The following is a 5,301-nucleotide window of genomic DNA, read 5'->3' as shown; positions in this document are numbered from 1 at the left end:
GGTACCAGCATAGTGGGGTATTCCTGTGACAACCTGACCATGTTTTGGGGAGGACTGTGGAAGGACTTTGGAACTTTGAGCTAGAAGATCCATTCGGTGTTAAAAGCTCTGTGGGATGTTGTGTAGGAGGTTGGAAGATAATGTTGAAAACAGAAGATGGAGGCCTGGCTTGTGAAATTTCAGAGGAAAGATTAAAGACTCTTATCAGGGCCATTGATATTTTGATTGTGAAGATTCTGTGGTTCTAGTTAGCTGGGGCTGAAGAATCAGCTGTGATTAACAAGATACCAGAACTACTAAATCGAAAACTTTGCATTAAAGGGACTATTGATGCTGGTTAGCTGGAGCTAAGAAATTAGCGGTGATTAAGAAGAGACCAGCATCACTGAGGTGAAATCTTCTGGGAAGTGTTTTCTGAGAGCACAAAGAGGCTGTGTTCCAGAGATAGCCAAAGTTGTACCTCATGCTGCAGCTGGACTTGGTAATGTGTAAGAGTCACCCAGGTGGTACTGGTTTTGAAGGCATGAAGGGGTCATGCAGAACAGCTGAGGCTCAGCACTGTGAGAGGCCATGTAAGGCCATTGGTGAAGGTGCAGCCTCAGTTGCAATTGGTGGTCCAGTACTGAAAGGGTCATGCAGTGTTTTGGAGATACCAGTACCATGAGATGACCACCAAGAACAGCAGCAGCAGTGGAGTACAGGCAGCTGGAGCCTAGAAGACAAGGTGTGTGCTACAAAGGGCATGGCTGGAGAAGTGACCCAAGCCCTTGGAGGAGCCCAGAAGATCGTGAATGGATCCCAGACATTGGATGGTTGGAGTGTGATTTTGCTTTTGACCGTGCCCTGAAAATTTTCCCTCTTGAAGGAAGTTTTTCAGTGGAGCCCACAGTTAAGAGTCTTTTAATTGTAAAAAGACTTTGGATTTTAAAAGATATTGGATATTTTAAAGGGATTGAACTTTTAATATGTAAAGACTGTGGGACTTTTAAAGTTATTTAGATCTTGGTTTATATGGAAAAGTCTGAAATCACTGGTGAGGTTCCCCCACTGCACCTCTGCCCAAAGAATGAGGTCTTAGAGCCTTCCTTCCTGTTCCCCTATTTGTCTGTCTCCAGGTAGATCTTCTTTCCTGAGCTCATTTCTATAGCTGGGTCTCTCCTGCTCTCCGCATCTCTGGGCCTTGGAGCCAGGAAAGGGGGTCAAGCATCTGCAGCTACAACTCAGAACTCAGGCGCCTGACTTGAGTCTTTAATTAGGCATGAGGCAGCAATGGTCAGACAGGCCTTTCATCTTGGGCGCCCAGGAACTCCTCCTTCTGCCCACCTCAACCCTATTACAACACACAACCTTGCCACTTCCTGACTCTGGTCCAGGGAGAAGCTGGGGGAGGGGAGCACTTCTTCATCAGTTAATCAACCTCTTCTCCCCACCTGGCAGGCCTCTGGTTTTCTTGCTGAGGCTGAGGCAAGAGAAAGGAGGGAAGATACCACAGAAGGGTTCAGAAACAAAGGCTTGCGTAAGGTGAGGTCTTGTGGAGTCTCCCTAGTTGGGGAGGCCTTGAGGATTTGAGAAGACTTCCTTGTGGGCCAGGAAGAGGAGGACTGACAGCCAGCAATGGAACAGTAAACAGTTGTAAGGCAGAATGAAACTCAAGAGTACTTTGTAGGCGAGGCTTCAGCAGGATGCTACAGGATCTGAGCTTCCTCTAGTCTCCTTTCCTCCAGCCTCCTGTGCCTTCTGCATGTCACCCCCCCCCCCCAAAAGGACGCGCACTGAGAAAAAGAGCCGGGATGACTAGATAGTTGAGGAGTTTATTGGGGGGGGTTCTCATATTTGCTCTTCCTTGGGGAGGGGGGTCTTCAAACAATACCGAAGGGCACAGGAAAGTAGGGGGTCTGGAGGGAAAAGGGAGGGGCCACAGTCAGACAAAATGGCAACACACGATCACAGGCACTACCAACATCACAGACACAGCAGAGGGTACAGGATTGGGGCTCCAGACCCAGCCTCCAAGTATTCCGGGACAGACGGGAGTGTGGAGGGAGAGGGTAGAGAAAGGGTGGAGAAGGTAGGCCAGCCCCACAGACCTGTAGATTCTGTCTTCTGATTATCTAGTCCTCTTTTGAGGGAGTCAGTAAGGGACATTTCGCTCACCCTCCAAACCACAATACTTGGCTCTTCCCAGGTTACCTCCATTCAGGGGAGTGGGGGGCGGGGTCAGGAGTACTCCTTCCTCCTTTTAGCAAAACTCACCTCACAGCTCCCAACCATGGCCTCCTACACCCACTGCTCAAACTCCACTCAACTGGAAACGTTTTTTCTTTTCTGCCCCATTACAGAATGGGCTTCCTCTTCTGAGACCACCACACATCCCTCGTCCTCTTCACCTGCCTGTCTGGAATCCTGACTAGAACCTCATCTCAAGCTTAGATCATTCCCGAATCCCACTTCTAGCCTTGCTCAAGCTCTTTGGAATCAAGCTCAAACTCCTGAATGTTTCAAGACACACCCCTTCTAGAGATGCTGGATCCAACCCAAACCTGCCCACTCCGGAACCCACCATGTGTTTAAGTCACACCCCTCCTAGTACCCCCTCTCCCCAGTCCCTTTTAGCCCCATTCCAGAATGGTGTAGGACACCACTTCCCTTTTAGGCTCCACATCTAGTATGTCTGGAATTCAACTGTTGGCTGACTGGTCCTCTCTCTACAGAGGCCATCTCCTCTCCACCCATTTCATCCAAGCCACCTCCACCCCTCTACTCTTGGGGTCGAATTTCCATTTGAGAGCTTCTGAAGTTCAGGCGATGCTGGAGGAACCAAGGCTAGAGTTAGGAGGGGCAGAGGGAGAGAAGGAAGGGGGAAAAAGTCACATCGACCCACTCCATGCAGCCAAGGTCTGGTCCCCTTCCTGTCCCCTTTCTAGAGCCCCCTTACATCACGGGACATGGCTGGGGAACCGATAGGGGCTGAGGAGTGCAAGGTCAGGGGTAGGGAGGAGCCCATTCAAGACTGGTCCCCTAGTGCATGGAGGAGTGTGTGAAGGTAGGGCTCAGACAGATAAATAGATATTTATATATAATATATATATATATAAACAGCAAAGACAGGGTCTCCTGGGTTGAGGGGTGGAGACCTAGGATATGGGGATGGGAAGGGGGGCAGGCCTTCTCTTGAGCTCTTGCCCACCCGTGGGGTCTTCGTGGGCTTCACTGACCTGTAGAGAGAAAAGAGAACGGGTCCAGGTGAGGGCGGAGCCTGAGCTCCCAGAGGAGGGCAGTACCCTCAGGTAGGGATTGGGCCGCTAGGCTTTTTCTTCTGCAACAGGTCTGGAGTCAGCACCATCCTAACTGCTCTCACTAGGAATATATTACCAACCTTGCTCAAACAGGGTACCAAAGGAACGGTTAAGGTCCCCTCTCTTAACCAAAAAAGCCCATTAACCAGTACCGTTCTAGTCACTCTTGAAAATCCATATTGAGAAAAAAAAAATCCCTATCTTTGTGAGGCTTACATCATATCAGGAAAGGAGACAGGTTTCACAATGAACATGATATACTAGTAGATTATCAAATATAAGACGATAATAGGCCATGCATGATGGTGCACACATTTGATACCAGCACTCAGGAGGCAGAGGGAGTTGGATCTCTGTGAGTTTGATGCCAGCCTGATCTACACAGTGAGTTCCAGAACAGCCAGTGCTATGTAGAGAGACCCTGTCACAAAAAAAAAAAAAAAAAAAAAAAAAAAATCCCTAAGTGAGCCTGTAGAGATGACTCAGGAGTTAAGAATGTGTGCTGCTCTTCTGGAGGACCCACATTTCACTCAGAGAACCCACACTGGGTGGGTTACAACAATCTGTACATTTAGCGCCAAGGGATCTGACCTTTCTTTCGGACTCCATGGACACTTGAACTTACGATTAAATAAAAGAATAATAAAAACAAAAAGTACTCTAAGTGATGTATGAATAGCACGAATGAGCCTTAGATCTCTAGTCTAGTGTAATATATGAACCATGAATTAGTAAATTACAAATTGTGAGAAGGAAAAACATAGGGTATGATGCGAGAGATAACAAGCGGGGGTGTTTTAGACAGACAACCTCTGATATGTAGTTGGTGGTATATACCCATGCCAAAATTTAGGAGGCAGAAGCAGGAGGAAAACAAGTTCAAGGCCAGCTTTGGTTCCATAATCGGACCCTAACTCAAACCAAAGCAAAACAGGGAGGTAGAGGCACAGTCAGGAAGTCAAGATCAGCCTTAGTGACCTAAGGAGCTCCAGGCCAGCCTTGGCTACAGGAGATCTTGTCTCAAAAATACTATCAACAACTAAGCCAGGTGTGGTGGTGCAAACCTATGAATTCCAGCCACATGGGAGATGGAGACAAGAGTACGGCAAATTCACAGCCCACCTGGGTTATAGGATGAGTTCCAAATTGATCTGGGCAATTTAGTAAACTCTGTCTCAAAATAAGAAGTAGAAAGAGGCTGGGCAGTGGTGGTGCACGCCTTTAATCCCAGCACTCGGGAGGCAGAGGCAGGTGGATTTCTGGGTTCAAGGCCAGCCTGGTCTACAGAGTGAGTTCCAGGACAGCCAGGGCTACACAGAGAAACCCTGTCTCGAAAAAACAAAACAAAACAAAACAAACAAACAAAAAGAAGTAAAAAGAGGCAGTGTTAGAGCACTTGCTTAGTGTGCAAGAATTCAAGTCTCAGTACTTGTAAAACAAAGCAACTCCCCCGACAGACAGCCAGACAGCAAAAAACCTCATTGAGTGAGTGACCAAAGCAATGGCTAGGTAGAGGTGTGTATGTAGAAAGCAAAAGCAAAGGCCCTGCAGTGCGCCTAGACCTGGCCCAGGCCAGTTCGACGCTAGGAGGCGAAGGTCAGATTCTGTCTGTGGGGAAGATAGGGCAGTGCTGCATTGGTGGGCCTGGGCGCACACTAACATCGTTTTTTTTGCCTTTAAGTGAGATGCTACAACAGACATGTGAGGGAAGGACAGTGACTTCTGAATCTAGGCCAGTGGAATCCTTGAGGCTGCTGGGTGGGTGGTAGAAGGGGTTGTAAACAGGATAGAAGACAGGCACTTGGGAAGCACTCTAAGGACGATAATTGTGAAAAAAAAGGAAAAGGCTGGAGAGATTATGAAAATAGGAACCAACAGGACTGGAACCCACCTCCCCCCCCCCCCCCCCCCACACACAGGGCCTCTGAGCAGCCTGGAAATTGCTTTGCAAAACAAGAGACCTGCCTGTCTCTAATTCCCCCCCCCCTCGAGCTGTGCTTAAAAG

The 5,301-nt window shown here is 48.4% G+C and overlaps 1 protein-coding gene across 1 annotated transcript in view; it reads right to left on the bottom strand.

Annotated features, from left to right (window-relative positions):
- Positions 1-1,791: 1,791 nt before the first annotated feature.
- The window catches only part of Syp (synaptophysin), a 14,453-nt gene continuing 10,943 nt past the window's right edge, over positions 1,792-5,301 (bottom strand). The window contains exon 7 of the mRNA XM_021153482.2: positions 1,792-3,215. The gene's annotated coding sequence lies outside the window, so the exon portion shown is untranslated. The remainder of the gene's footprint in view (positions 3,216-5,301) is intronic.

The sequence above is a fragment of the Mus caroli genome, chromosome X (genome assembly GCF_900094665.2).
Source record: "Mus caroli chromosome X, CAROLI_EIJ_v1.1, whole genome shotgun sequence".
In the NCBI taxonomy this organism is placed as follows: domain Eukaryota; kingdom Metazoa; phylum Chordata; class Mammalia; order Rodentia; family Muridae; genus Mus; species Mus caroli.
The sequence above is the reverse complement of the archived record's forward strand: the minus strand, read 5'-3'. Positions and strand labels throughout refer to the sequence as shown.